At 38.9% G+C, this 26,688-nt stretch overlaps 1 long non-coding RNA gene across 1 annotated transcript in view; it reads right to left on the bottom strand.

Annotated features, from left to right (window-relative positions):
* The window catches only part of LOC127530519 (uncharacterized), a 37,903-nt gene extending 16,998 nt beyond the window's left edge, over window positions 1-20,905 (bottom strand). Inside the window, exons 1-2 of the long non-coding RNA XR_007937099.1 lie at window positions 20,582-20,905; window positions 4,545-4,597 (exon numbers count right to left, since the gene is read on the bottom strand). This is a non-coding gene — a long non-coding RNA (uncharacterized LOC127530519). The remainder of the gene's footprint in view (window positions 1-4,544; window positions 4,598-20,581) is intronic.
* Between the last annotated feature and the right edge of the window lie 5,783 nt (window positions 20,906-26,688).

The raw sequence follows: 26,688 nt of genomic DNA on the forward strand, positions 1-26,688 counted from the left end.
TTTTGTTTCAAAGGCATAAATCAGACAAATTTGTTGGGTGTGTCTTTCCAATATCACTTGAGACATGATTCAGAACAGCGGGAATCATTATGAACAAGCAAAAGTTTTCATTTTCACCAATCAAGGAACTGAAGTAAGTGTGTGTGTGTGTGCGTGTGTGTGTGTGTCTGTGTGCGTGTGTGTGTGCGTGTCTGTGTGCGTGTGTGTGTGTGTGTGTGTGTGTGTATTCTTACAGCACGAGGGTGTGTAGACACCACTGTGGTTTCCTGTACCATTGTGTCTGTGTTTGTCTGATGACTCAGTTGCACTTTCACTTGTGGTGAGCAAATAAAGCAAACTGGTCATTCAACCACATTTCCACTACCAAACCTCACCATGAATCATATCCTCGACCACACATGTGCACGCACACAAGTACGATTCACAATCTGGAACAATCAGCCATGTATCCTTTTCAGATGGTGGTAAGTGTGAGGCAGAGATCCACCCAAGTCCATACTGTACTGTGTCCTCCTCAGTCTTTCCAGCACACACAGACACACACATACGCACAAACACGTAGAAAACACGCACAATACCTTGTGAGTCATGAACTATGGCTGTGAGGCTGGGAGGGACGGAGGGAGGGAAACGATACAGACACTGGGTAGAGCTACTATGGTCTGCAATCTCTCTCCTCAATGCAGCTCCAGTGGATTTTCACACACGACCTGCATGGTGATGCAGTCATTGGACTCAGCGACAGAGCAAGCAATATTGTAGCAAAAGCAAGTCTGATTGGAATTGTAATCCATCCCTAAAGCGTGACACGGTGAACAAGGTCGGCTCGACAAAGGTTGATCAGCCGACGGGGATTTATCCTGGTATGCCCAATGGCATGTTTAAGTAATGTCTCAGTTAAACTTTATTGAGAGGAAATACGTGGTTAGTTTTCTTATTTGTGTCTTTCATGTCTTTCTGGATTGATGTTGTGAAACGAGAATGCAGAAACATTCCTATCCCAGTAAAAAAACACAGTAAGAATCGGGAGTTAGACGCAGCCATGCCCGCAGGTGTTTAACAGCATGTTACACCCAGACAGAAAGCACAGCATCATGATTCACATTTCAAAGGCAGAAGGTTATTATAAGTTTACCAGGTAATGCATAAAGCAGACATGGCATTGCTGTAATAAAAAAGTAGAGAAATATGCTTTATTATTGTTGTTAAATGTTAATGAATGTCACCAAATACGAACATATTCTGTCAGACAATAATTATGAAGTCAAACTTGTATAATTTGTTTTTAACATAAAAAAATTCTTTGTTTAGCTAAATATGAGCCAAAATGACATCATTCAAGACATCAATTTTAATTTTTTTAGAATCTTTCATTTTGAAATAATCACATAAATTCTGTGAAAGAGAAGTGCAAACATACAGAATAATGCATAGTGATGAATTCTTGCTGCTTTGCAATATTTACAGAGAGATATAGGCAATGTGAATCAATGGTCTTTTTCATCAACAGGCTAAGAGACCTGTGCATAGTATACCATATCGTTCACTGTGTGGATTTAAACTTCTAATTCTTCAAACACAAATGAGTAAATTATGTGTCAGCTTAACGGTAAATCTAGTACTATATAAACCTCTAAGTGCACTGGCATTGGACAGTGTCTGGATTAAACTGCAGTCTCTTTAAACTACACATTAACTCACTGAAAATGTTGTCTAGAAGTTGAAGAACTATATAATATATTAAAGTAGAAATGGCCATGTACCCACGTAAGATAATCAAACAAGTCCAAGAATTTTTTAATCAAACAAAGCAGTTCATGAGGCAGCAAATTTGCTTTAAAAAATGTCACATTTCAATTTAATCTCACACTTGAACCTTCAACAAAAGTTTGCCGAATTTATCAGTAAGTTTTGGAAATACCCTGCTAAAAGACTAATCAGACTGAAAATATAACCTCTTTTCAGAGGTAATGACTAAGTTATGCTGATGAAGTCACTGATTAAACTGCTTACCATGATGATTGTGCTAGTGCATAGTAATGTGACCACTGTAATTTAAGACATTAAGAAGCTTCAGAAATTCTTTATTTTCTCATTAAGGTGCACATTTCTAAAGCACGCCCTAAAGCTCTAGAATCTGCTGAGCGCAGTAACCCGTACTAGCTTACATATTTCTAAATACTGCATTGTTTATGAGTTATCAATTTTTTTTTTAAAAGTTCTCTCTCTACAAACTGACAGAAAAAAGATGCCAGCTAAAGAATTTCCAACTAATACATATCATGGTGGCAAAAACACAAACACGTATCTGTCTCGTTAAAAAACAAAAATGATTTTATCACAATCAACAACAGCCACTGCAAGGTAAACACACCCACCTCTCATCAAAGCTCACAAGGAACTTCGTCTCATCATTCACTCATTGCCTCAATAACGCCACTAAAGGGAAGTTAACGTGTACAGTAAAAACTAGCTAATCGAAAGGTCCTCTGCTCACCAGCCACTGGTATCTGGCATGTGTCTGCAGCCGTTTAGACAGGACTGCCACGCTGTGTCAGACGAGGTAATGAGCTTTTTTCCTGCTGTGACTGACTTGACAAACAAGCTACATTCTAGGTTGATTCTTTAAGAATTGACAGATGCAGAGTTTCAAGAGCAGCAGTATCAACGAGACATTGTATATGTATAGTGAGTATATGTACCTAATAAGATGCGTGGAGGCTTACAGGTCTAGCATATAAGCAGGAAAAGATCTACCCTTTTCACAATGCCCCCGACTCTGCTCTCCATCTACTCAACAAAATGCACTGATTGCGGTTTCCTTGACCCTATATGAATGCCTTACTGTCATCCATATTTATTATGCTAGACAATTACATGATTCCGTTTTAGATCAAGGTGATCTCGATGAAGGGCAATCCAGGCTGAAATTCAAACGAGAAGTGAAAGAGTGGATGATAAAAAATGAGTGTTATTTAGACAGGGATCAAACATTCCCTCTTGTATTTGTCTTTTTATGTCTATTTTGAACAGTAAAGAGAAGAATATGTCATTTCAAGGGAACAGGGTCAGGCATCCTATTAACCACTGTTGTCAAGAGTAACGGTGTACTGGGAAGTGGCTGGTGAAATACTGCTGATTAGAAGTTGCACTTTCAGTCTGCAGTTATGAGATATTTAGTGCAGAACCAGTAATGTAAATTTTGACCATATACTGTGAAATATTGTATTCATCCTGAATGATTACCTGGAGAAAATTAAATTACTTGTGTTAGTTAACAACGTCGCAACATGGTTTCCTTTGAGTTTTACGTTGTCATTGTGCTATTTTGCTGTGATTTGCAAAATGCATGAAAGCACAGGACAGCAAAGACATCCCCTTTGAATAAATTCTCACTGTATTTACTCTTGCTTTTTTTTTTCTTTTTTTTTTACTACTGCTGCTTTCTTTGCTGCAGTGTTCTGTGATTGGCTGAATACATGTGTCAAGTCACTTCAGTGTTGTCAGAAAAAGGAGTGTTATTGGCTGGTGCTCCAACCCCACTCCACCCCCACCAACCACCCACCTCCCCAGGCCAAGGCGTAGATGAGTAGGCAAGCAGATGAGTGCATCAGGTGGGGCTGCACTCCAAAAGAGGTGGATCCGGCACACCGGGCCACCTGAGGTAACAGAGCGCCAGCATGGGGACAGCGGAGCAACCGAGTGCTCTTCACTACCCTTGATATGTCTTCATTCATAGAGGAACAAGTGCAGAGATGCAGCGGGAAACTAATGCACCTGTGCTTCATTTTACAGGGCTGTAGATATGTGGTGTGGTGATATTTAACATGTAAATTCATCCTGGAAGTAGCATAAAAAAGGTGAAACCGGGTCATATAAGGATAAAGTACTATAAGGAAAAAAGTACTTCTAAAAAAAGCTGTTCATCTGGACTTACTTGAGGGTTACTTGCTTTATGATGATTACTGACTAGCTGTCGTACCACTCCAAAATAGGACAGGAGACATGTTCATCTTAATCTATAATCCACTTTTTCACAGAAGTCAAAGTCATGGCCTCTCTCAAGTCTCATTCAACCTCCTCTGACTGTACAGACCCACTGACAAGCTCCAAGCTCACTTTAGGGCAGCACATCAAAGCTCAACAGTATTAGCAAAGCTGGCTGGCATCGCACATAGACATCACAATGACACTGCGGTAAAAAAAGATTTAGGTCATGTCAGCGCTGTGAGTCACTTCATGTGGTCTTCTGCCATACACCACTGACATAAATAGCAGCAACACCACACAGACAAAACAAAGGCACACAGAGGCACGCACAGACTCTCACTCACATAAGGTGATGGTGAAGAGGCCATCAAGGATCTGTCCCTTTTGTCACATCACACAAAACCTGACAGCTAGGAATAGTGAAATGGGGGTGGAGATTTTTCCAACAGTGATGTGGGTGCTAATATTGCACTGTGTGTGGAGCACACAGCAGAGGGTGTGATTCCATCTGCAGGCCAGCCCAGGAAGTGAGGCTCAGTGAGGATTCAACTTACCGGGGGGAACGTGGTCGTTGCTCGCCATCCAATACCGAAGTTTCTACAGCCACCTAAAGAAGAGAAAAATAACAATTAATCATATGTAGAGCAAGTACTTGTCCAAATCATCAAACATCGGATAATAAGCAGGCTGTAAAGTACTGAATATTTTCTGTTCTGGTGCTCCACATACATCAGTGCTGATGTGGAGTGTAACATTTTGATCAGAGCAAGAGTGGCTGTTGTGCAGATTGAGGTCAGGAATTGGCTTGGAGTGTTATGTAACCTGGTATATGGGCCAGAATAATAGTATTACATATAAGACTGCAGTTCAAACGAGAGTCACGGTGGTGAAAAGCAGCCTGATGCAGACTGCGGCAGTGTCTGTGTTTTTAGGCAATGGCTCTGTGCTCACAACAGACAGATGTGCCCCAGAGAGCAGTCTGAGCCTTTTTCTTCTTGCCTCGTTTCATTTCTCTTCTTCCACGTCAGTTTATGTTCTCCCCTTTTCTCACCCAAGCTCTGCTGTTCTGTGTCTTACATTTTGTTTTCTCAAATTCCTCGATGTTGCCATAGCCACACGTTAATGGTTTCACTTTCCCATTTAGGGTCACTGTGACACAGACAGACAGACAGACAGACAGACAGACAGACAGACAGACAGACAGACAGACAGACAGACAGACAGATAGACAGATAGACAGATAGATAGATAGATAGATAGATAGATAGATAGATAGATAGATAGATAGATACTCTGTAGCAAGGATCTCATTAGGGTCTTGTCAATCTGTGATTGCCACTTCTGCTTTTTTTCTCTCTCTCTTGCTCTAGAAGGGTGGGATATCCGCATTGGTTGCTATGGCACCAGACAGCTCCTCACTTCCTCAGACAACGGCTAACTGTGATTGTGTGCATGTGTGTTTGTGCGTGTACTTTGATGTCTATGTGTGTGCGTGCATCTACATGTCCAATTGTGTGCACAAGCAATGCATACATGTTTAGGGCCCCTTGTGTCTAACGTGATGAGTTCCAGCAAAGTGATAATCATCAGTGTCTGGTTCTGCAATCAATGATAAAATCCACTTAAGATTCATAATCCATGACAAGTAAACAGCTGCAACTCAACTTCATGCTAGGTTTTAAATAGGTCTTCCATCTGATGACTAACTTAATTTATTCATAAGACGTTAGTGGGGTTACAGCTGGCATTAAAGTGTTTGAGAAGTAGATTGAATTTCTATCGCTTACAGATTTCAGTGTCTCTCTCTTGCTTTTAATATATTTCTCAGTACTTTCTCACATGTAAGTCTGTGTGAGTTCACAAACCCAGATCGTAGGGCACTTATTCTTGTTGACCTACTCCATCTCCAGAATTTGCATTCCAGCAGATGGCAGTGTCTGCTTGACACTACGCTATGCCTCTTCCAAACTGCATCCACTGAATGTTTATTTAAAGCAGTAAAAGTGAAAACACACTCTGACCATCCTTTTGTTCTAACTAAAAAGCAATGAAAAACTCACGTGCTTTTATTTTCTACCAACAATTAAGCTCAGTACACTCGCACATCCAGAGTTTAGCAAATGTAAAATACTGACGAGAGAAAGGAAAGAGTGTGAGTGTAGACGCTTCTTGGTGCCAGACACATTTATTTAAAATGGATTAAAATTCTGCTTTAACTAAAAAATAATAATAATTTTTAAAAAAAAAAAACGAAGAGCAACAAAATTTTCATCTACGATGCATTTCACTTTTTACTGAACAAGACAGAATCAGTGAGGGAAGGACACGTACATACAACTGATTTGCTAAACATCTTTCAAACAAAGATGCTATGAAACTGCTGAAACAAAAACTTGTGGCCCTGACAGCTAAAGGTGGTAAAGAAAGGGAGCACTTGTCTGTCTGTCTGTTCATGTATGTGAAGAGGCTGGGGTGTTGGGTGAAAGAGGTGTGTTTTTTTTCCACCCTGAGGGGCCTCAGACTGGGGTAGGGTGAGGCGGAGCTCTGGGGAGGCGCAGCATGAGGCGGGCTGTTTTAGCTGAACTCAGTGCACTGTAAAAGCACTCGGGGCGAGGGGTCATAGAGTCCAGCATTCCTCTAGAGCGCTGTCTGTTTACACGACTGCTGTTGTGCCTGGGGGAGGTGGCAGCTCTGCATAACTACACCATCAGATAACACTCATTGCTTGCATTTATGTTCATCATCTACCAGGAAGATAAGAATCCTATTCATTGTTTCAAATGTTTAAAATGGTTCAGGCTTCATACTTCACTTCACCCCTTCATTCTTACTGTACATATCTCCACGCAGTCACAATGGCTTTGGAGTAGACTAAACCCTTTTGTTTATCTAGTAATAGAGGCATGGTGATATACTGTATACTTCCTCCTTTCTATTTTGTGTTTTACATGCACGGCGATACTGAGGAAACACGTGACATTACTGTATGAACTCAGTATGACCTAAACATAGCATAAAGTACCTGTAATGCAAACAAGCCAGCTGTATTGTTGTAAGATTCACTTGACATAAGTTTTTCTTGCGAAGCCTATGAACCTATTTCAGATCTCCAGTTATTCATTAATAGTTCATTGTTTTTAAAAAAAATATGATTCACACTTTTGTCATTGAGAGATTTTACACATTGTCTCTACGTGAATTTGACATTGTACTGTGCATTTACAAAAAAAACTATCAAAGTCAATGTCAAATACATCTCTGAGCAGGACCAGGAGCCAGACCAAAGCTGAGATTATTTGGGGTGGGTTAGACTAAAAAGGACCAGTTCAACCTGCTCTCAAGTGGCCAAGCTTATCAGGTTATTCATGCAGGAACAGCTTAGACTTGGTTGGGCTGAGTTGCTGCTGGCCTCTCTGCTGGGCTAATCTGGGTTGAACTTTGACTGTAGCTCCTCTGTGCTGCTGCTTCGACGTCCCAGAGCCTAGAAGCCAGCTGGTCGGCTCCAGGGGAGCACAACAGAGATGGGGAGTGACACCCAAGCCCTAGAGAGACAGTGCTCTGACTGTACTGTGGACTAGGGAGGGGGGTATGGCTGTCAAAGGCTCCATTGTTTGTAAGGCCAGCATGGTTTCACGTGCAGCGCATGATTCTCACTGTGGGTCTGAACTATAGCCCAGTCTGATTTAAACTGTCCGAGAGGATGTAGCTGTGGCCTCCGCGGGCAGGTTAAAGTGTAACTGTGTCCGTGTTTTCTCAGGAAAGTGTGTTTATCTAGAGGACCAACATGGAGGCCCTTTTGTTTAACTAAGTAGCCAGGCTCGCCCTAAAAGTAAAGCTCTCTGGAACACACAGGAACCAGGTGGACCTTCTGTGTTCCATTTACTGCGAGTTAGGAACAACTTTCATGGCTGTGTGTGTACTCAAGTGTTTGTTTACATGTGTGGGGAAAAAAGCAGAATGCAGATATACAGACAATGACATGTAAAACAAATCTGTAAGACACACAAAGAAACGTAAGCTCCGATCATTCATCCACTCCAGTGCAAACAACAAACAGTGAAAGTGCACATAATTCAGAGGCACACATCTCCTAAGGAAAGCAAAACAGCTGCAGCCAATTAAATGCAAATAATACAGCAGTGTTAAAAGGGAAATTCTGGTACTTTTCAAACGTGTTCTCAAGATTGCGGCCATTCTGACTGTGGGTCATAACAACTTTGCTCTCTTAACCAAACTAGCCACACCATGTAGGAGGCTGTGGGTCGCTGTTGATTTAGTATGAATGTTACAGAAAAAACAATAAACAACAGAAGATCTTCTACAGTAACCTCCTTTCGCGAAATTCAAGAAAACTATCCAGGTAACCATTATGAAAATGATTATCAGTCACTTAATAACAGCCACTGGGCTGCCAGCAACTCATTTAGGTTATCTTTAGCCACATGTTAAAGAAGCACATTTTCAGAAACTAAGACATGTTCTCTTTCAAATGAAGTCTCCCACACACATTTCAGCCCTGCAGTTCTGCTGTTATAAGGTTTTCCATTTGGGTGCGCCAATTACAACAACGACATGAAAAGAGGTGGATGGTAAGCGGATAGCATTGATGATCATCTGCATTTGTACACGGCCAAGGAGCCTAATTATAATGTAAGAGAAAAGACAAACACAGAGGCAGAGGCAGAAAGGCAGCAAGCAACAGTCCCACAAGTCTGCACATCTGTGTTAAATGTTAAAGTCAGCAACAATGCGGATTGTGGGCAGGTGGATTTTGACATGTTCACCATCTTACTTCATGCAAACATTTGCTAATTGGCTCAAAACACAAATTAAAGCTGAGACTGATGGGACAGTCATCAGTTTGGAGCTGATGACGGCATTATGTGAAAAATTAAGGGATCAGCAAAGTGACTGTTGGTCGTTATGAACCAATGACAAAATGTCCATATAATAAATTTCATGACTCTCCATCTGATATTTGTTGAGATATTTCAGTGCAAACCAATCATTTCAACCCAATGGTGGCACAAGAAAAGTCTGGGGAGAGCCCAAGTTATTATGATTGATACTTTAAATGCACAAACTTCTGGACGGCTTTTCAAGCTAATCTATCCAATAGTTGTCGAGAGAGTTGACTAAATCTGTAGACAAACAGAGCTGTCAACAAAAACTACAAATTTTCTTCTGTTTGCTTGAAGCTGTATGGTCTTTCATTATTAATACAATTGTAAGCACAACAACTAACTACACATGGTAATGGATTATTGGCTACTTCCCAGGACAAGTTTACTCTGGCTATTCCTGCAGCTGCTGTCTGTCAAACAACAATAATACAATAAGGCACGCTAACAATTAACAAAAAATACTGTGATGGTACTTTTGCCAGCGTCATGTGTCTCAATGTAATTTCAGCTGACCTTTTAAAATTATATTTCCCAGAATTTAAAGCAGGTTAAAGTAGTTTGTTTTTACAATTCTTGGAAAAACAGGACAAAGTGGCAGAGAGCAAATGTGAAATATGTTCTTCAGGGTCATGTAGTATCTGGTTTTCAGCAAATATGTGTGAAACACTGCCCTGAGGCAGAAACTGTAGAAAGCATTGGAAAATTTCAGTGGGATTTCACTTTGGAATGCATCTTTTGAAGACTGGCAGAAAAGGAGTCTTTCAGTTGTTAGACATAAAAGCTACCATTTTCTGAATTTTGAATATCATTATTTGGAATTTCCACATTAAATAGATTAAGTAAAACCTAATTTCATGGCAAACTAGGGGACTCATGTCATTGGAACCCCTGAGGAAGAAAAACAAACTAGAAAATCGTCAACTAATTCAAATTTGAACCACAGTCTACAGACAAATGGATACATTAACTAACGATCCATTTTGACTATCTTTGATCCATGTAAACATAGTGAAAGCATAAAGACAGAGCGTGTTAGTAAAACAGCATAGAACTTGTTTTTTCAAATTTCAGATCCAGCTTGTAAAATAATGTCTGTGCAAATTCTCAGTCCTCGAGGTCATGGCAAATCGAACTGTTTCGATAGAAGACCACTGGACTTCTGTTTTTGGTCTTTGAAAATGTTTCACCTCTGAGGAAGCCAAAAAAGAGAAGTCCAGTTACCATGTAGTAAGGCACTCAGGCTTACAAAATAATCTTCAGCTTCTGTACAAGGGCTATCATTATGACGTTTTTAAAATTAAAAATAAGTTGTTTCATTTATATTAACCATAACAGCTTTGTTTAAAATAACACCTAATAACTATTCAAGTCCATTTTTCTTTCCGTTGTTAGAAGGCTTTTAAAGCTGTGTGAATCATTTTTGGGGTGTGAACCAAAATATGGTCATCAGATTACTAGCCCTCCGGTGACACTGACACATTCATGATAAAATTCAGAGTTGGGTGTTGACTGCAAAACTAAACGCTTCATGGCAGCTATAGACTCCATGCACCAACACTGAATGATCACCCTGGAGCAATGACGAGGTCTACTTCATTAAAGGTCTCACTGATACGGAAGTCTTGTGGTAACTACAGATGCCACACAAATTACCCTTGTCAGACCAAGTACGCACAGTGAAAATACCTGTGTTTGCCATAGGTGTAATCAGTTAGGTCAACAATGCTTACTGATCTCAGTTTGTGACCCTGCAGTTGACCTGGGTTTCATGCAGGTCTGACATCACACAGCTTTTGAATGCACGACTGAACATGGGTATTGTAACGACAGGTTAGAGGGTATCCTGATTGGCACGACTTCAAACACACTGCTCTGCCCTGAAATTTATCGATGTTCATTTCTACAAGTTCTAAAAGGAGACAGACGAAACTTGTGAGAGAGCACACTGCGAGAAAGACGGATGTCAAGCAGAGCCTATTTCAATTGTGGACTGTAGTCTCTGCTTTGATGCTGATAACATGAAATCAACCTGTAATGGAAAGCAGACGCTGACATTTCACTACTGCAATGAGCTGGCAGACATCTGATTATTCTCTATTTTTAATGCTGCTCCACTGCTTGATTCTAGCTGCAAATATCAAACTATCAAGCTACAACTTCCAAAGCAGCCAATATCCATGGGTGCTCTAAAAGGTTAAGATAAACTTTGAGAATGTACACTTTTGTCTTTTTTCTCCCACATAAAATGCACCCTCAGCAACGATGTCTCACATAGTGTAAGCAGATATGATGCTTTATTTTCTCTGGCCAAGAGTCTGTATTTCCACTCATGATGCTGATTCAGCCCACGATCCAGAACCCAACTATGGGGACTGGATAGTAAGGAGGATGCTGGACACTGTTGGCATTAAACTGAAGAAGGCAAGAGGAAAACTTTTATTTTCTAACACTGCACTGAAATATAAGGTTTATGGCAAAATGGTTGACTCCAAAGGGCAGTATGACTTAACAGAGATTGACAGTTAGTTTAGCTCATGATAAATCAGCTTAACCTACAGTTTCAGACAGGAATGAAAGCTCCACTGTACAGTCTCGAGAAATTTTGAGACGGTATTGAGAGGAATGTCTTGGTTATAATATTCCCTGTGCAGTGTTAAATAAAATTGTGCTTAATATTCTCTGTGTGGGGTTTTCAGCATACAAATGTTTAAATACAGGAATGCAAGTCATATTTAACCAATAACTGATTTCAATGCACTGAAAAAGAATTTTACATATTTTGTCAGAAAAATAAATCTGGTTGTCCAAAATTTGTCATTCACTTGAGAAAATACACACACACACACACACACACACACACACACACACACACACACACACACACACACACACACACACACACACACACACACACACACACACACACACGTCAAAGTAGCAACTATCAATATTTGGTTTGGACCAAAGACTTTAATCTATCCTGCATGTGAACACTGCAAACAATGTTTGATCTACGCAGGTACACCTTATTGGCAAATTTGATTATGCACTTAGTGTAGAGCTGTGCTTTGAGCCACTGCTGGAAGTGAGGCAAATTTGTTGTATGAATGTATTAACTCTGATATATAAGTGCTTGGACAATAAATGAGTTTAGGATGGGAAGTACCAATTCATTTTCACTCTCAAGGTATCATCTACTTCAAAGCGTCTGGCATCATAGAGATATGGACTTGTGTCCCCCTGCCCCGGTAACAATATTTTGACCTTGATGGACAAATACAGTGTAAAAGACCCTCATTTTGAGCCTGATTATAGATGCCTAAATTATCGAGAAAAAAACAATTGGTTGGGGTGAAAATACAAGTTTTGTCAACATTAGTCTCATGTTAGATTGCAAACTTCTCGCTACGTGAAAAAGACCGACACTAGCTCAAAAAAAATGGCTACAGTCTTACGGTATCTCTTTGTGGAATTCACTGATTTTCATAGGTCTATCAAACTAACCTGCTCATTGAAAAATGGCCGTAAAGGGTACCTGATTTGTTCAAATGTTGTGCAAAGGGGTCGTTGTGACAAAGCAGCAGTAAGTAATGAGTTAGGGGTGAGAGGTTCATGTATGTGCAGAGGATGCATGGTGTGACTGCTGTGGAAACAGTGGAAACGTCACGGTGGTCACACTGAAAAAAAGCTGGTTATCTGTCAGGAAACATGCTGGGTAGTTTCCCTTAGGAATCAATGTTGTGGGACTCACTCTGAATCTGATTTATCTTTTAGTTAATTGGGGTCATAACTGAGTATTACACATGTAAATGTTATTTCAAGAATATATATTCTGTCATCTTTGTTTCCATACTACATTGTTTTACAGTTTAGGGCTAAACCAATACATTTTGTGGGTCAGTATTTGGTCTAATATGAACTTACCACTGAAATACTGCAAATGCAGCATATGTTGGATAATAGTAATTCCAAAATAAATGCATATGCGATGCATCGTATATTACATATTTAGCCCACTAGAATGTCAACTGCAAAATGTCCTGCTCAGTGCACATTTTGATCTACAATAATATTTCAGAAGCAAGAGGGCAAACAATAGAATATACTGCAGATGTTCCAAGCATGGAACGATGTGAACAGATATTCAGAAAAAATAAAGCCTTTTTTTCCCCACCTATGTACACTGTGCATGCCCACTGCAGCCTGCCAGTGCTGCACTTTACAACAGCCTACAATGCATATATGCAAGTGAAAATTAGAGTGTGTAAATGTGAAAAACAATTTGGATGTATTATGTTATGACTAATAAAAGGTGCTTATGTTGCTCTGTTGTTTATTGCATGTGTACGAAGGCAAATGATTTCTACTACAAAAGCTCTTTTTAACAAGATGATGACATTTCACAGCAGGAAAAGCACAACTGTGAATGATGAATTTAATCCCATTTAACTACTGCAGTTTTGGGTTTAAGTATTGTAATTCTTCTCAGTCATGGCTTACTGGGACAGGTGATCAGAATGGAGACATCAAAAAAAGAAAAAAACATCGGCTGTAAAAAAAAAAAAAAAAAAAAGGCCAGCAGCCAAAAAGCATTCATATGCTCCATTATGCTGATATTATACACACACACACACACACACACACACACACATATATATATATATATATATAATCTTCATCATTGCCAACTTTTAGTCATCAGAGGATTTTGTTGGCATGAGTCAGTCCACAAAGAAAGCATGCTCTCCTAAACTGTATGAACCCAGCTCCTTCACCAGTATTAGATATAAATTACTCAACTATAGCCCAAAAATAAACATAAACAGCAGATTGGTTGCGGGTGAATGTTGCCGAGTTACTGTATCTCAAGCCTGACCTCCACTGTCTGCCACAGTAAGAGGGAGACTGATGATCTGACAACTGCTGCTTGTATGTATTCTGTATCTATGCCTGGGTCCTAGTTTGTTCTTCATGTAATCGAGTTCTCTTCCTGACAGGATACTGTTTAATATTTACACTACATAAACAAAATTTTCCCAGAACGTCTGCTGATCTCAGTCAGACAGGCTAATTATGCTAAAGCCTGATGAATGGAGGGTCAATTAAAAATACATTTTAAAAAAGAAACTGTGTTTCTATACATCAACTCTACCAGTTAGATAACGAGACATGATATAATAGTAACCAGAAAGCTATAATAGTATTAATCAACTTCACTTTTATTTTCCACAAGATTTAGATTTGACTCTTCTTGATTCAGATTCATGTAGCTGGTTCAATGATAAAGTACTGTAAGAAATTACACAAAAACAAAGAAAAACATTCACTAGTGTCTTTTTCTTGAACAATAGAGCTCACTGTGACTTTGAAGACGAAATACAGTCTAAAGATGACATTTTAACATTTCTTTACACAAAGGTTCACACCTCTTCAGTTATCCTGCTGGCTGAGCATAGATCAGCAGCAGACAGAGGCTGCTCCATACTGCAATGCCCTCTGCCTGTCTAGCAGGTTGATCACACCAGCTGGAGTCCAGGACAGCAAAAAAATGTTAAGAGGGGTGCTCTCCATGAACCACTCTCGCTACTCTTAGCTCCTTTGTACACTATAGCTCTGTCACGTGTGCTACCTGAGGAGGATCAGGAAGGCAACATCTGGATATGTTCTGAGGGCTGTAATTTTAGAAGCTCTCCAACACCCTTAATCCCCTCACAGTATGTTGTTTATTTTGGTCCTGTTCTCTGGTCAATAGCCAGATTTCTTAGAAGCAGCCATCAGCTTACTGGGACTGACACAGTGAGGCCCTGCATAGCAGAAAAAGATCTGGCTGCTTTGGAAGCACTCAAGTGCAGTGAGCACAGCCATCTTTCCAGTTAATGATAACAACCAATCAATAGGTATATTTGTCAAGGCTACATATGTGTATGTAATGCAACATCATGAGCTGACATTTTTTCTAGGAGCTCTTGTATTTGTATTCCAGGAAAATGAGTTGAGCTCAGTACAACATCCCGATGTATCTGTGTTGCTACTGATCCAAATGTGAAACTGACAAGAAACTTACTAAAAACAGAGTAACAACACAGAAATAAAATTCATACCGACTCTGTATGGTCTTCTCTAGCTTGAATACACATGAACTGTAAAGACTAAAATACAGTAGTTTTGTCTGAAGCAGCCCAAAGATCATTAGCAAAGTCCAAAAACAGCTGACTTCTTTAAAATCATTAATACATTCATATGAAGTTAAAACAAACATTTAGCTGTGCTCGTAAAGGAGGACTTTCAATTCTGTTACACATTGGGGGACTGAAGAATGACTGATGGACAGGAACAGGAAGGAAGAAAAAAAACAGACTTCTGGCACAAAAGTCACTCACAGATCTACTGGTAGTCGGTCATCATGTTCATTGAACAAACTCAATATATTAAATGCATTATTAGAGACATTAAAGCACTGACATATTACTATATCACTTACTCAATGTGTCAAAAAAATCATGTCGATTTTGCTAATGTTTGAACAATTTATATGTGGTTTTGGCTAATCTCTGCTCTCAATTATAACAGAAATGTTGCTTTAAAGCTCAAATGTGACCTAACACAGGATAAAGTGTAATTTCGGGTGTAAACAATAACAACCACATGCTGAAATCAGACAAAGGGTGAGACAACAGAGCCAGCCAATACGTAGTTGGCAAGAGCAGAAAGAAGCCCAAAAGGAATAGGCAGAAAAGGAAGAGAAAGGCAGAAGATAAAGGAGACGGAGAAAGAGAGATGAGAAGAGGTCAAGAGGGCAGCGTGAGGAGAGAGAAAAGAAGCAGCATAGTCATATTTTGTTGCTGACGGCAAGCGTGCGGTCTGGCAGGCGCACCAGGAGTCCGTTTATTAGATTCGTTCTTTCACGAGGGGCTGTCTTACGTAAAAAAAAATAAAAAAAATTAGCAGGTTCATACCAGTCGTCTCTGCCTAATGTCTTGGCATGGGAATTTGGCTCCATTAGGTACTCTACAGATTCTTTCCTCGTATAACCAACCACTGATTTACAAAACATTATATACACAGACGTTTTCATTCTTAAATATAACACACAGTATTGTTGCAAGACTGCCAACCTGTGAAGTGTCAGGGCTAAATAAAAAAATCAGTCCTTAATGAACAAGCAATCAACAGAAATGTGTTTAGAATGGGTTCAGGAGAGTGCAATTTCTAAAACTCATTAACCCTATGAAGTTCTGAAGACACTTAAGTATCGTTGGTTTATGTGATAAATAATCTTATAAGCTTTTTGTTTCTTGCATCCAAACAGTTCAGAGTTCAGTTACACTGATTAACTAACACATTAGACCACTGACAGGTGAAGTAAATAACATGGATTCTTTCAATACAGTGGCACCTGTCAAGAAGTAGGATATTTTAGATAGCAAGTAGACAGTTTACCACTGATCAGACTGGTCAGAGTGCTGACCCATGTCCACCTCTAAAAGCACACAGAGTGGGCATGTGAGCACCAGAAATGGAGCCATGGAAGAAGACAGACTTGTCTGATGAATCATGTTTTCATTTACATCACGTGAATGGCTTGATCCATGTACATTGTTTACTTTGGGAAGAAAGCAGTGTGCACTATGGGAAAAAAAGCAAGTCAGCAGAGACAGTGTGATGATCTGGGCAGTGCTCTGCTAACAGGGTTCAAGGTGTTGACATCAAATTCCCCAGATCTCAGTCCAATCAGGGATCTGTGGGATGTGCTGCAAAAACAAGTCCGACCCATGGAGGCCCCACCTCACACCTTCCAGTACTTAAAGGATCTGCTGCTAACATCTTGGTGCCTGATACCACAGGACACCTTCAGAGGCCTGTGGAGTCCAAATTTCCTGTAGGGTCAGGGTTGTTTTGACAGCACAAGGGTGACCCACACAATATTAGGCAGGTGGTTTTAATCCTGTGGCTGATCAGTGTATTAACTGCTTTTAATAAAGACTTATTGTATCTAAGATTTTCTAGAACTTGATCTTACCCTGCCACACTAAGGCAGCAGCATGCATAGTATAGTAGCTCATCTAAGCTTATTAACTGTAAATATGCATACACTTACATAATAGACTGTGGTATTTCTATACAATTATGGCTACACATTTATTACTGAATGGGTTGAATAACTGAACTGTGCAATTAGACCAAAAAAACATGATTTTGAAGGTAAAAGATGTTATGTTGTTATAAAATAACAATAGCTCTTGCAATCTCTCTGTTTAAATAAACCACCAAAACCTAATGAGAGTGACTACGATTCTACAAAAACAAAAATGTTGGATGTTAAATTACTGCAATTCTTTAGCAAAATTGTACATTACATTAGCAGACATCAGTTTGCTTTTGTCAACTATTAATACAATATATTATAAAAGTGTAATTTTTCCAAATATAAATATCAAGCCAACACATATTAAAACACATATAAGAACATGTATATTTGGACTATATTTTACGACAAGGCTGCCCTATCATGACAACAGTATCACTGCAAAAACATTCTGTCCAAGAAGAACAGGGATTTTATCATTACTGTTAAGAGATGTTTCCTTTCTATGCAATCAGCCAAGCAGAGGTTTTCACTGCCACCACTGGTCTTTGATTTGTTTAGGGATTAGTCTAAACCATTTAGTGAAATGATGTGTGATCACTGCACTGATACTGCCAATTACTGCAGGGAAACAGGTTTTCTGTCACATCCTTTCACCTGCTACCTAAGCTTTACTTTGGCCTATGACAGAAACCAAGACAAAGAAATCTGGCCTATATTTCCTCCATGTCCTGAACTGATAGCACCTCATAACCAGACATACAGTACATACATAAAAGACGTTGTTCTGTTCCCTGAATAGACAAGTACTGTATTGATAAACAGATGCCTTCAGCACTTTATACCGGTTTTGTGCCGAAAAAATAATTGAAAATAATTTTAATCCTATTGTAAAAGCCCTCTTCCCTCACGCATAACATAATCACAGAGTAAAACAGCACTAAGCTGACAAACATCAAGTTTGGTACCAGTAACGAGGCAGCCTCAGCCACTGGCCATGGCAGTTTGACCTTCAAGCCCGGCTGTTGTTATTTTCCATAGAGGTCAGCAGCAAAGAATGTGAAGCATGCACAGCCCGAAACATGTCTTTCTCTTCCGAACAACCCCCAACACTTTTTTGCTTATATTTTATTGTGACTACTCTTATACGGTACCTTAATTTCTGTTTGTTCAGAATATAGATTTACACTTCAAAGCATATCACAGGGTAACTCCATCATCCTGTATGTCCTGTCTTCTCTTTTGCTGTTCTTGTCCCACACAGTTACCTTCCCTAGGTTTGTGGCAAACAGAATTGTGGGCATTAAATAGGATGCTAAAGTGACGTTGGTCAGTATTTCCAAGAGCAGTAATCATTGGAGAGATCTGAGAAAAATAGGAGAGCTATTTTAATCTGTTTCCCTGTAGGATATCCTGGGACAGCGTGTAGATTTTCAAACAGAATAAATCACAACAGACACTAACTCTGAGTGTGCTCGGTCTCATGGGCATTCGCTTTAGAAAACTGTACACAATATGAAACTATAGACTGCAGTTAGACATTATCTATAATTCATTATTCTTTTAATTTTCATGAAAACTAATTTCAGTCGCTTTCTTTAGGAAAACAGCTAGAAGTGTGTAGTGATACAAATGTTAAACATAATGATGCTTTGAAGCACTTAAAAGCGAGCTCTGTATTCGTCAAGTGTCCAAATGTCAGACAGTGTAATGTATCTATAAACAATGAAGAAACTATACTTGAAAATGAAATCCATCTGCATGTGCCAAATATGAATATGGACTGATCATTATAGAGCTACTGCAGCAGCATTGCTAAGTGTTACCTTTTTACACAATGAGCTGCGACACAAATTGATCAATTTAATAATTTCATTCAGACCCAAACAGCAGACGGTAGAACTGACTGATTGGTGCAGAAAAACATCTCATTAGCTAAAGACCCAGATATTTTTTTTCTCACAAAAACGTTCTACACCCAGCAAGACATGACTCTGAATGAATGCTAATGATGCTCCATGTCTGCAGGATGTTTTTTTTTTTTTAAAAAAAAGCAAATCCTGTCAAAGCTTGTGTCACTGTCAGCTTATTTTCAGTTTTGCTGTCCAGTAGTTGCTAAAAATGGATCAGTGCAGTTTAAAGGTTGTTCAGTTAAAAGGTTATTATGGCAAAGTTAATAATTCGAGGTTAAAGGTTGTTTTTAACGTTTCTCTACCGTAATGTACAGGAAATGTTTACCATTTGGCTCCTAGTAGTTGAGACTTGACTGAGAACCCAAGTTGGGCTAAGTCTAAATACAGTCAGATTGGTTGGTGTAGAATGATGTTCTATATTGGGTTTCAGATCTGTGTCAATATTTCTACAGATGGATCCAAGAGTACCTAATATTGACTGTGGTGTATAGCACTCATTATAATTCTTTCTTTTGTTTTTATCAAACTTACAAAAGCATTTTCAAAAGGCAAGAAGAACTGACAAGTCTAGGATAAAATAACAATATGTACTGTACTCTTCGTAAGATATTGTGAGCTTGTTGAGTTGAGGTCATTTTAAGTCTGACTGGTGTGACTGTCATCAGGTCTCTTCTGGGTTCTGTTTTTTTTAAACATTCATACAACTAATACATGAAAAACCCATGATGTGAGCATCATGGGTTTTTCATAACTATTAATAAGTGCCACCTTCTTTTGTCAGTACAGTCAGATTGATTAATGCTGCCTTTGCCTGTCACTGTCCATTTAAGATGAGCGATGTTTTTCAGTACTGTCCCCAAACAGACTATTTTAATGGTCAGCAGGCAAACTATTAACCACAAAGTAGTTTTTATTACATTCATGATGCACAGCAGAATAGATACAAGTATGAAAAATATTGTTTAGGTTCCTGGTCATTGTCACACATTCCTGAATATCACATATTTATCATGACATATTTTTGTTACAAATATAAGTGTACTAAATAGGGTCGTTTTAACAACACAAAGTTACCCACAGTGTTAAATAATCCAGGCCAAGTTGTTTATGTTAATATAGTCTGAGTTAGAGTACAAGAGATTATTGGTTCTCAAGTCTACTGCTGTCACTTGAACCAGCAGGGGTAAATCCTGTCTGCTGTGGAGTGAAGACATCACTCTGTCCTGCTGCTTCCTGTGTGTGAAAGTGCCCGTGTGTGTGTGTGTGTGTGTGTGTGTGTGTGTGTGTGTGTGTGTGTGTGTGTGTGTGTGTGTGTGTGTGTGTGTGTGTGTGTGTGTGTGTGTGTGTGTGTGTGTGTGTGTGCTTATTTCTGGACATGTGAGATGTCTAAAGAAATGAACAAGAAAAAACAAGACATACCCTGAGAGAAGCAGAGCAGCTGAGTCTACACCAGAGATACACCACAGACCAGGCAGCACATCATAAAATTCAACAAACACAACACACCCCCACACATGCATGTGCACACACATACAGAGATGAACAACAGCTCATGTAAAGAAAACCTATGTCAGTGCTACAGTGCTGTGCAGGTTAGTGAAGTTTAAATCAGAAAGTAAAACTTTTATATTGATCCTGACTGAAACTTAACAACCTAAAGTAACTTCAGGTGTTTGTGAGTAACTCACCCTTTTCCACACAAGTCTGCTTGTTGTCAGTCCTTCATTCCAGCTAGGCAAGTTTGTTCCTCAGATTTCTTTCGTCTCAAGATGGAGGCAGAAACTCTCCAAACACAATTCCTTTGCCCAGAGTTTTTGTTATTGAGAATCTATCAGGTCCAGTTCTGCTCCTCTCCAGCTGACTGCAGCACGAGCTGTTAACATGACAACATTGATAAACAACCAGTTGGAATGAGACCAGAAGAGCAGTGAGTGCTGAAACACACAGGTGCATGCAGTCTCCTAGCGAATACAAACAGAGAGAGGCAGACAGCTCAGAGGAGCACAGTATGAAACGGCTCCTTTGCCAGTGGTTCCCCTTGTGTGGGACTCCAACCTTACTCCACCTACCTCCTCCTCCCTGCCCTCCCCTCCCTCTCTCCCAAACAGCTCCAAGACATAACAGAAAAGCACTCAGAAGTTGCTGTTTCTTCAACTTTTTCTTGTGAACTGTTGTAAGTGCGATACAGAGCTGCAGCAGTACAGAGGCTAGAAGGGAGATGGAAGCACTAATGTTGTTAATGTCTTTAAGTTATGCAACATTAAAAAAGTATATGCTTTCATTGCACGAAACCACGTTTATCCATTGCTATTTAGAAAAGCATACATTTTTCTTCCTTTGACTAATAAAGAGTCAAATCTATACAAAGTTGAATCACCACAGTAATACACTTAAATCAAAAATGTAGTCTGTGTAAAAAAAGTCACTCAGCAGAGCAATTTCTTATCTTTTGCTTATAATATCCTGACAAACAGTATTTCAAAGAATGCATTACATTAACAGTCCCTTCATGAGAATTTTTAAAACGACTGAATGCAGTGATTACATGCATTAGTGATAAGCGTGATGTGAACCCAGAAAAGCAGATGAGAATGCTTTTGTGATGATGTTGAAATTACAGTTTTATAAAAGAAGCAAAAGGAGGACTTTTGGAAACATCAATCAATGCCTCCCCTGGACAAATTGCCTAATTTCAGAAAGAACCAGTAGTGCTTACATGACTCAAAGCAATGTTTTACAGTAAACAAAAGGTCAGTTTTCTATTTGGTAACGCTTTTTTTGCACTGAAGTCCATAGTCTGTGCCCTACTCAGTTTTATTCAGTCTACACTTTAGTAACTGAGGAACACTGTACTACAGGTTGCATCTCTGTTAACATGCTTGACTATTTGGTGATTTTTTTGCTGCAGTATATTCATATTGCCCTGTTCTTGTACTCTGCAGGCACTACAGCCCAAGTTGATAACATGTAGTCGCCTCACTAACTCGTGACAGCTGTGTCCAACCTTATTATTGGTCAGGATGACTAGCTCTGTTGTTTAAAGGCAAAAAGCCACATCTGTAATTATAAAACCCCTTCACTGTAAAAATCCTTTAAATCATATCCAGATATATTTACATTTCACTCTGTTATTAAAAACTTTGTTAAACTGGAATGGTTCCATTACTTGAGTGACAAACTAATAGGTGACTTCAAACTTGCTGCCATAGTACTGCACAGCAATGTCTTTTTTATTATTATTAAATCAGCAAACTGCCTTGCCTTTACCCTGTTCTTGATGTGTCCATCCCTGGCATTGAATCCAAAATGCTTTTGCACACTTAGGATGATGTAACGACAGCTATGTGGTTCAGCAACAGAAGCAACTTAACCTGTTACTTTGATCTGTTACGTGGTAACTAAACGAATGACAACAGTCTGTTTTAATGACAGAGAAAGCAGGCATGAATTGGATCAGAGAGACAGCTCATTGTACATGGTATACAAGCAGGTCCAGTCCTACACATAGCATTAATAATGCCAAATTAAGAGAATTTTCTCTAAAAACCAATAGGAAATTGATATAAATTATTACATGGCAGAATCTCCTTCAACAACAAGGTCACATCGCATACCCATCTTCTAAAAAGCAGCATATAGCTACTGTTATGTTCTACTATGATATCTGGGTCACACTTTTTACGTTATGATCCATCTGAAATTTTTAGATTTGCCATTAACTCACCGTAGCACTGCCCAAAGCAAGGTCAGACCTCTGACTCTTCTTACTGACTTAAAGGCACCAAGATTTCAGTTCCCCTGGTGTCCCAGCTGATGTTATTGCCGACAAGAGGCCTGGCAGACATATATGACAGCCACTTTAGACACTTCCTACTTACAGACTGTCACAGCTGCTCTGCAAAGTGTCTGAAGACCCTGAATGGGTCCAACAAAGAGACAGGAACCTAATTCCATTGTCAGAACGTGCCAAGAGAATTGTTTACATTGGTGACAGAATGGGTAAAGGTCCCACAACCTCATTTCAGCACTCCAAGTAAAGTAATGCTAGGTATACATCAATTTCAGGAGCATTCACAGAGAGCAAACTATGCTGACAGTCAGGACTGGTCAGACAACAATATTCATGTCATATATGAATATTTAACCTGAGCTTTTCTCATTTACAAGCCGCAGTTCTACAACTATGGTGTGGTAAAACACTGGGAAATGTTATTTTATTAATAAATTGAAAGGAAGTAACTAATCAACTGATAAACTCAGCAGTCAAATGACAAAGGAAATGAATACATGTACAGTTTTAGTAACTATTTATGCAACAATTGCATATTCTCTAACCAATATATTTTACTGTAATGTGAAAGCCCAAACACAGTAGAGTTACCATCATCATTATCATCTCCTCAGTTTTTCACTTTTTCAGATCACTGTTTCATTGATCATTGTGACTTGTGTGATTGTTTTGACTTCCTCTCCCTGTATGACAATCACCTTACCAATTTTATAAGGACATGTCAGGGTTTATAGATTCTTTCACTGTCCCAAGTGGCTGAAAAATACATTAATGTTGGTTCAAAGGAATATCTCCACAAGGTTCAATGGCTGTCTGTTCTGTGTGCACACTGAAAAAAAATCTGGTGTTCATACAACCCTGGTTCTGTAAATGAGAAACAAACAACGTGGCTCGGAGCGATCCACGCAACGCTATTCCAGGGAGTCCTGTGCAGGTTCCAGCTTGTGCACAGAGGTTAACCCTAACCCAGGGGGATAGGAAGGGGGAAGGAAAGTGGGAAAAGGAAAGTGAGAGTGACCGCAAACCTGGCACAACTTTCTAAATGTGCTAACTAGCTGAATATCAACAATCTTTCTCCAGAATCACAGACTCTACCTTTCGCTAAAAATACCAAACATCCGCTTAGTTCCATGTTTAGACCAAGAGATTGTTGTTGGCTAAGACTGCCATGCTGCGGCACCGGTGTTTTTCTAAAACGAACAAACAAATCAGTTTCAGGAAAAAAAACACACACACACACACACACACACACACACGTTGGGTATTAACTAAAGAATTGATACAGATGCACTTTTTGAGTTTTCAAGCATAATAATGATGCTGTAAGTCTCAGGTGATAGAAAACAAGCGCATGAGAGGAGGCAAAAAGATTATTTTTGTCCTAGTTCACTATTAAACATAGATAATGATGGCCTGCCAATGACAACTCCAATTACTTGGCTGAGGGGTTGGTTGTTTAATTTTAATGAGGCAAAGTGACTCCATCTCCCAAAAAATAAATTCAACTGCATTTGCATCTTTTTCTTACAATAAAAGTGTTAACATTTAATACAATTCTAAATGTCTCTTTTTGTTATTTAAAGTTAGAATATTTTTTAAAAAGTAATTAATGAAGTGAGATTTGTGATTTTCATCAGAAAGATCAGGATCACTACACATAGAAGAAATAATTGGGTTCCATTTAGACCATATCCACATTCCAAACAAAAAACCTGGTCAAAAACTGAAATTATCAGCTGTACGTGTACTTCTAAAATTAACCAATGATAGCAAAAGGTCGACTTTTATAACTATCATCTCTGCTAGCACTTATTTCTATGTTCCCTAACTTTTGTGGTTTATAAAGAATAGAGACAGCCTCAAATCATTTAACTCTGCAGATGAGAGTTGAACTCCTACCTGTTATCTGTAGGGATGTTGGTCAGTCCTGCCACTGCTGTCAGACTCCTGCAGGTAAATGTACATATGTAGTGTAAAGCATCAAAACCACTTGGCAACAAGTAAATGTATTTTCTTGCACTGTTTTGTCAAATGTAAATGTTTTACGAGGTAGGTTTTGGTATGCACTGGCTTCACTAAACCAGCCACTTAGCTTGTTGCTGAAGGGCTGATCTCACAGGAATCATCCACACTAGCATTTATTAATAGCAGTACAAATAACTTTTAGAATAACTATTTTTGATGATAGCAGCCTTACAAATATGCTACCATGATATGGTGATTATTTTAAACCAAGAAAAGCAACCTATAGTTTCAAACATCCCCCCTTGTGAGGTTGGCCGAAGCAACTATTTTTGCTTGTTTGCTTGCTTGTTTTTTTAAATATTAAAACATCAAAATTAGCTTTTTAAAGTCAAATGACAACAACAAAATGCATTCCTTATCTTTCTTCTCGAATTTAGTGCACAGACTCCAGGATGTAAATCAATGAAAGACAAGGCACCAAACACACACCAAAACTGACCAAACAGAGTAAAAACGTTATTCTATACGAGGCAAAGAACAAACAAAAAAAAGTTCAGAAACTCGAAGCCCGTGATTTAGTTGTGCCTGTTGAAGGCAATCAGTGTAGGACTGCTACTGACACTAGTCAATAGCGCCATCTAGTGTTTCTCACTGTGTGTCCATGTGTGTACTGTATGTGAGAGCGACAGATTGAGAGAGTGAAGGACATTTCAGAAGTACTCGATTTAAAGACACCCAATGGTAATTGAAATGACAATGTCTAGTATAGTCTTAGGTTTTGTTTTTCATTTTTTTAAATGCTATTTCAACATGTGCCAATATATTTCCTAGGGATGCAACTAACATTTGTTTTTCGTGGTCAATTAATCTGTATTATTTTCTCTCTTAATTGTTTTTTTGTTGATTGATGGTAAAAAAAAATATACTGATGTGCGTTTATCAGAGCCAAAGATGACGACCCTCAAATGCCATTTTAGTCCACAACCAAAACATATTCAGTTAACTTTCACAGAGAAGTAATCAAAAAATATGCACGTCTAAGAAGCTAGAATCTGCAATTTTCTCTCTCTCTCTTTTGTATGTTTTAATAACTCAAAATGATTAATTATCAAAGTAATTGTCAAACAATTTATCGGTAGACAAATAGTGGATTATTTCATTCATCTTTGCAGTCCTAATAGTTACTACCACCTTTAGTTGACCGTGATCATGTGTGTAACCTTTTTCTTAAATATCTATATCTGATAAATATCAGAAAACAGTTTTCCCATTTTCTAGGTGTGTGCTGGGTGCCATTATGAATATATTGTTGGCATTTCAGTACACAGATTATTCAACAATATCTTAATCGGGTAAAATGATAAAGATTCGTAAAAGACCGTCATGTTTCAGAAATTGAAATATCTTTTTATATAGTTCTAACCCAGAGAGTCTAATGAGAGTGCAAGATGTGAGAGAGAGCTTCTACTATGTGACATTTTGAATTTTTGTATCTAAAGCAACTTATAAATGACATGATATCTATGTATCACTGGATGTTACCTCCAAGTTCACATTCATCATTTTACTTTGATAAAGTGAGGCAATATGCTGCTGCTGCCATTCTTCACTTGGGATCATAATATCCACCTTAAAACATGACAAATGCCATATAATATCGAAGGAATGTGATTAAATGTGTTAAGTGATGTATTTGTCCTATGTGTATGTTAAGTAAACATTAACTGTGGGTGTCAACTGAAGGTTTACATCTACATGCTTGTAAAAGGTTGTCAAGGTTCAGCAGCTGTATTTTCAAAAGACTAGGACGGTCAATTATTTGTACACAAGCATTAAAATAAACCCACTAATAGCAATGACTTCTATTACGACACATTGAAGGATATCAGCTGCTAGCTTGAAGTGAATGTTGGATGAATTAAGTGAGTTTTATTGCTCGTGACAGAACTAAACCACACAGTTAAAAGTATAAGTGGCGATACCTGAACACAGTGGTGACACGGTCGTCTTCTTATCTTCCGTCTTGTATTAACCAAATTC

This window comes from Acanthochromis polyacanthus, chromosome 17 (assembly GCF_021347895.1).
Source record: "Acanthochromis polyacanthus isolate Apoly-LR-REF ecotype Palm Island chromosome 17, KAUST_Apoly_ChrSc, whole genome shotgun sequence".
Classification (NCBI taxonomy): Eukaryota; Metazoa; Chordata; class Actinopteri; family Pomacentridae; genus Acanthochromis; species Acanthochromis polyacanthus.